The sequence below is a fragment of the Alosa pseudoharengus genome, unplaced genomic scaffold (genome assembly GCF_046254945.1).
Source record: "Alosa pseudoharengus isolate Yale_2024_CS ecotype anadromous, Long Island Sound unplaced genomic scaffold, YU_APseudo_1.1 YU_APseudo_1.1_scf_36, whole genome shotgun sequence".
NCBI classification, from domain to species: domain Eukaryota; kingdom Metazoa; phylum Chordata; class Actinopteri; order Clupeiformes; family Clupeidae; genus Alosa; species Alosa pseudoharengus.
In genome coordinates this window covers 412,317-418,891 of record NW_027468748.1, presented here as the reverse complement: position 1 = coordinate 418,891, position 6,575 = coordinate 412,317, and positions in this window count along the sequence as shown.

Below are 6,575 nucleotides of genomic sequence, written 5' to 3'. Positions count from 1 at the left end.
CATGCATTTCACATGTCTATAAGTGAAATAAAAAATGATTTGGACAATATCTGACATATTTTGAAATTTGTCAAAAATCTGTCTTTTGTCCTGACCCCGGACCTTATGTGAAAACTAAGAAAAACTGAAAAGTACTAAAAAAAATCAGACCAATTTTTTTTCACTTTTTTTGCCCTAGTTCATACATTTCACATGTCTAGAAGTGAAATAAAAAATAATTTGGAAAATATCTGACATATTTTGAAATGTATCAAAAATCTGTCTTTTGTCATGACCCCGGACCTTATGTGAAAACTAAGAAAAACTGAAAGGTACTAAAAAAAATCAAACCAATATTTTTACACTTTTTTGCCCTGGTTCATGCATTTCACATGTCTAGAAGTGAAATAAAAAATGATTTGGACAATATCTGACATATTTTGAAATTTGTAAAAAATCTGTCTTTTGTCCTGACCCCGGACCTTATGTGAAAACTAAGAAAAACTGAAAAGTACTAAAAAAAATCAGACCAATGTTTTTTCACTTTTTTTGCCCTAGTTCATGCATTTCACATGTCTAGAAGTGAAATAAAAAATGATTTGGACAATATCTGACATATTTTGAAATTTGTCAAAAATCTGTCTTTTGTCCTGACCCCGGACCTTATGTGAAAACTAAGAAAAACTGAAAGGTACTAAAAAAAATCAAACCAATTTTGTTACACTTTTTTGCCCTGGTTCATGCATTTCACATGTCTAGAAATGAAATAAAAAATGATTTGGACAATATCTGACAGATTTTGAAATTTGTCAAAAATCTGTCTTTTGTCCTGACCCCGGACCTTATGTGAAAACTAAGAAAAACTGAAAAGTACTAAAAAAAATCAGACCAATTTTTTTTCACTTTTTTTGCCCTAGTTCATGCATTTCACATGTCTAGAAGTGAAATAAAAAATAATTTGGACAATATCTGACAGATTTTGAAATGTATCAAAAATCTGTCTTTTGTCATGACCCCGGACCTTATGTGAAAACTAAGAAAAACTGAAAAGTACTAAAAAAAAATCAAACCAATTTTGTTACACTTTTTTGCACTAGTTCATGCATTTCACATGTCTAGACGTGAAATAAAAAATAATTTGGACAATATCTGACATATTTTGAAATTTGTCAAAAATCTGTCTTTTATCCTGACCCCGGACCTTATGTGAAAACTAAGAAAAACTGAAAAGTACTAAAAAAAAATCAAATCAATTTTGTTACACTTTTTTGCACTAGATCATGCATTTCACATGTCTAGACGTGAAATAAAAAATAATTTGGACAATATCTGACAGATTTTGAAATTTGTCAGAAATCTGTTTTTTGTCCTGACCCCGGACCTTATGTGAAAACTAAGAAAAACTGAAAAGTACTAAAAAAAATCAGACCAATTTTTATTCACTTTTTTTGCCCTAGTTCATGCATTTCACATGTCTAGAAATGAAATAAAAAATGATTTGGACAATATCTGACAGATTTTGAAATTTGTCAAAAATCTGTCTTTTGTCCTGTCCCGGACCTTATGTGAAAACTAAGAAAAACTGAAAGGTACTAAAAAAAATCAAACCAATATTTTTACACTTTTTTGCCCTGGTTCATGCATTTCACATGTCTAGAAGTGAAATAAAAAATGATTTGGACAATATCTGACATATTTTGAAATTTGTAAAAAATCTGTCTTTTGTCCTGACCCCGGACCTTATGTGAAAACTAAGAAAAACTGAAAAGTACTAAAAAAAATCAGACCAATGTTTTTTCACTTTTTTTTACCCTAGTTCATGCATTTCACATGTCTAGAAGTGAAATAAAAAATGATTTGGACAATATCTGACATATTTTGAAATTTGTCAAAAATCTGTCTTTTGTCCTGACCCCGGACCTTATGTGAAAACTAAAAAAAAACTGAAAGGTACTAAAAAAAATCAAACCAATTTTTTTACACTTTTTTGCCCTAGTTCATGCATTTCACATGTCTATAAGTGAAATAAAAAATGATTTGGACAATATCTGACATATTTTGAAATTTGTCAAAATTCTGTCTTTTGTCCTGACCCTGGACCATATGTGAAAACTAAGAAAAACTGAAAAGTACTAAAAAAAATCAGACCAATTTTTTTTCACTTTTTTTGCCCTAGTTCATGCATTTCACATGTCTAGAAATGAAATAAAAAATGATTTGGACAATATCTGACAGATTTTGAAATTTGTCAAAAATCTGTCTTTTGTCCTGACCCCGGACCTTATGTGAAAACTAAAAAAAACTGAAAGGTACTAAAAAAAATCAAACCAATTTTTTTACACTTTTTTGCCCTAGTTCATGCATTTCACATGTCTATAAGTGAAATAAAAAATGATTTGGACAATATCTGACATATTTTGAAATTTGTCAAAATTCTGTCTTTTGTCCTGACCCCGGACCTTATGTGAAAACTAAGACAAACTGAAAAGTACTAAAAAAAATCAGACCAATTTTTTTTCACTTTTTTTGCCCTAGTTCATGCATTTCACATGTCTAGACGTGAAATAAAAAATAATTTGGACAATATCTGACAGATTTTGAAATTTGTCAAAAATCTGTCTTTTGTCCTGACCCCGGACCTTATGTGAAAACTAAAAAAAACTGAAACGTACTAAAAAAAATCAAACCAATTTTTTTACACTTTTTTGCCCTAGTTCATGCATTTCACATGTCTATAAGTGAAATAAAAAATGATTTGGACAATATCTGACATATTTTGAAATTTGTCAAAATTCTGTCTTTTGTCCTGACCCCGGACCTTATGTGAAAACTAAGAAAAACTGAAAAGTACTAAAAAAAATCAGACCAATTTTTTTTCACTTTTTTTGCCCTAGTTCATGCATTTCACATGTCTAGACGTGAAATAAAAAATAATTTGGACAATATCTGACAGATTTTGAAATTTGTCAAAAATCTGTCTTTTGTCCTGACCCCGGACCTTATGTGAAAACTAAGAAAAACTGCAAGGCACTAAAAAAAAATCAAACCAATTTTTTTACACTTTTTTGCCCTAGTTCATGCATTTCACATGTCTAGAAGTGAAATAAAAAATGATTTGGACAATATCTGACATATTTTGAAATTTGTAAAAAATCTGTCTTTTGTCCTGACCCCGGACCTTATGTGAAAACTAAGAAAAACTGAAAAGTACTAAAAAAAATCAGACCAATTTTTTTTTCACTTTTTTTGCCCTAGTTCATGCATTTCACATGTCTAGAAATGAAATAAAAAATGATTTGGACAATATCTGACAGATTTTGAAATTTGTCAAAAATCTGTCTTTTGTCCTGACCCCGGACCTTATGTGAAAACTAAGAAAAACTGAAAGTTACTAAAAAAAATCAAACCAATTTTTTTACACTTTTTTGCCCTAGTTCATGCATTTCACATGTCTAGAAGTGAAATAAAAAATAATTTGGACAATATCTGAGAGATTTTGAAATTTGTCAAAAATCTGTCTTTTATCCTGACCCCGGACCTTATGTGAAAACTAAGAAAAACTGAAAAGTACTAAAAAAAAATCAGACCAATTTTTTTTCACTTTTTTTGCCCTAGTTCATGCATTTCACATGTCTAGAAGTGAAATAAAAAATGATTTGGACAATACCTGACAGATTTTGAAATTTGTCAGAAATCTGTCTTTTGTCCTGACCCCGGAACTTATGTGAAAACTAAGAAAAACTGAAAGGTACTAAAAAAAATCAGACCAATTTTTATTCACTTTTTTTGCCCTAGTTCATGCATTTCACATGTCTAGAAATGAAATAAAAAATGATTTGGACAATATCTGAAAAATTTTGAAATTTGTCAAAAATCTGTCTTTTGTCCTGACCCCGGACCTTATGTGAAAACTAAGAAAAACTGAAAGGTACTAAAAAAAATCAAACCAATATTTTTACACTTTTTTGCCCTAGTTCATGCATTTCACATGTCTAGAAGTGAAATAAAAAATGATTTGGACAATATCTGACAGATTTTGAAATTTGTCGAAAATCTGTCTTTTGTCCTGACCCCGGACCTTATGTGAAAACTAAGAAAAACTGAAAAGTACTAAAAAAAAATCAAATCAATTTTGTTACACTTTTTTGCACTAGTTCATGCATTTCACATGTCTAGACGTGAAATAAAAAATAATTTGGACAATATCTGACATATTTTGAAATTTGTCAAAAATCTGTCTTTTGTCCTGACCCCGGACCTTATGTGAAAACTAAAAAAAACTGCAAGGTACTAAAAAAAATCAAACCAATTTTTTTACACTTTTTTGCCCTAGTTCATGCATTTCACATGTCTATAAGTGAAATAAAAAATGATTTGGACAATATCTGTCATATTTTGAAATTTGTCAAAAATCTGTCTTTTGTCCTGACCCCGGACCTTATGTGAAAACTAAGAAAAACTGAAAGGTACTAAAAAAAATCAAACCAATTTTTTTACACTTTTTTGCCCTGGTTCATGCATTTCACATGTCTAGAAATTAGATAAAAAATGATTTGGACAATATCTGACAGATTTTGAAATTTGTCAGAAATCTGTCTTTTGTCCTGACCCCGGACCTTATGTGAAAACTAAGAAAAACTGAAAAGTACTAAAAAAAATCAGACCAATTTTTATTCACTTTTTTTGCCCTAGTTCATGCATTTCACATGTCTAGAAATGAAATAAAAAATGATTTGGACAATATCTGACAGATTTTGAAATTTGTCAAAAATCTGTCTTTTGTCCTGACCCCGGACCTTATGTGAAAACTAAGAAAAACTGAAAGGTACTAAAAAAAATCAAACCAATATTTTTACACTTTTTTGCCCTAGTTCATGCATTTCACATGTCTAGAAGTGAAATAAAAAATGATTTGGACAATATCTGACAGATTTTGAAATTTGTCAAAAATCTGTCTTTTGTCCTGACCCCGGACCTTATGTGAAAACTAAAAAAAACTGAAAGGTACTAAAAAAAATCAAACCAATTTTTTTACACTTTTTTGCCCTAGTTCATGCATTTCACATGTCTAGAAGTGAAATAAAAAATAATTTGGACAATATCTGACATATTTTGAAATTTGTCAAAAATCTGTCTTTTGTCCTGACCCCGGACCTTATGTGAAAACTAAGAAAAACTGCAAGGTACTAAAAAAAAAAAAAACCAATTTTTTTACACTTTTTTGCCCTAGTTCATGCATTTCACATGTCTATAAGTGAAATAAAAAATGATTTGGACAATATCTGACATATTTTGAAATTTGTCAAAAATCTGTCTTTTGTCCTGACCCCGGACCTTATGTGAAAACTAAGAAAAACTGCAAGGTACTAAAAAAAAATCAAATCAATTTTTTTACACTTTTTTGCCCTAGTTCATGCATTTCACATGTCTAGAAGTGAAATAAAAAATGATTTGGACAATATCTGACAGATTTTGAAATTTGTCAAAAATCTATCTTTTGTCCTGACCCCGGACCTTATGTGAAAACTAAGAAAAACTGAAAGGTACTAAAAAAAATCAAAAAAATTTTTTTACACTTTTTTGCCCTAGTTCATGCATTTCACATGTCTAGAAGTGAAATAAAAAATGATTTGGACAATATCTGACATATTTTGAAATTTGTAAAAAATCTGTCTTTTGTCCTGACCCCGGACCTTATGTGAAAACTAAGAAAAACTGAAAAGTACTAAAAAAAAAATCAAACCAATTTTGTTACACTTTTTTGCACTAGTTCATGCATTTCACATGTCTAGACGTGAAATAAAAAATAATTTGGACAATATCTGACAGATTTTGAAATTTGTCAAAAATCTGTCTTTTGTCCTGACCCCGGACCTTATGTGAAAACTAAGAAAAACTGAAAAGTACTAAAAAAAAATCAAACCAATTTTGTTACACTTTTTTGCACTAGTTCATGCATTTCACATGTCTAGACGTGAAATAAAAAATAATTTGGACAATATCTGACATATTTTGAAATTTGTCAAAAATCTGTCTTTTGTCCTGACCCCGGACCTTATGTGAAAACTAAGAAAAACTGCAAGGTACTAAAAAAAATCAAACCAATTTTTTTACACTTGTTTGCCCTAGTTCATGCATTTCACATGTCTAGAAGTGAAATAAAAAATGATTTGGACAATATCTGACATATTTTGAAATTTGTCAAAAATCTGTCTTTTGTCTTGACCCCGGACCTTATGTGAAAACTAAGAAAAACTGCAAGGTACTAAAAAAAAATCAAACCAATTTTTTTACACTTTTTTGCCCTAGTTCATGCATTTCACATGTCTAGAAGTGAAATAAAAAATGATTTGGACAATATCTGACATATTTTGAAATTTGTAAAAAATCTGTCTTTTGTCCTGACCCCGGACCTTATGTGAAAACTAAGAAAAACTGAAAAGTACTAAAAAAAAATCAGACCAATTTTTTTTCACTTTTTTTGCCCTAGTTCATGCATTTCACATGTCTAGAAGTGAAATAAAAAATAATTTGGACAATATCTGAGAGATTTTGAAATTTGTCAAAAATCTGTCTTTTATCCTGACCCCGGACCT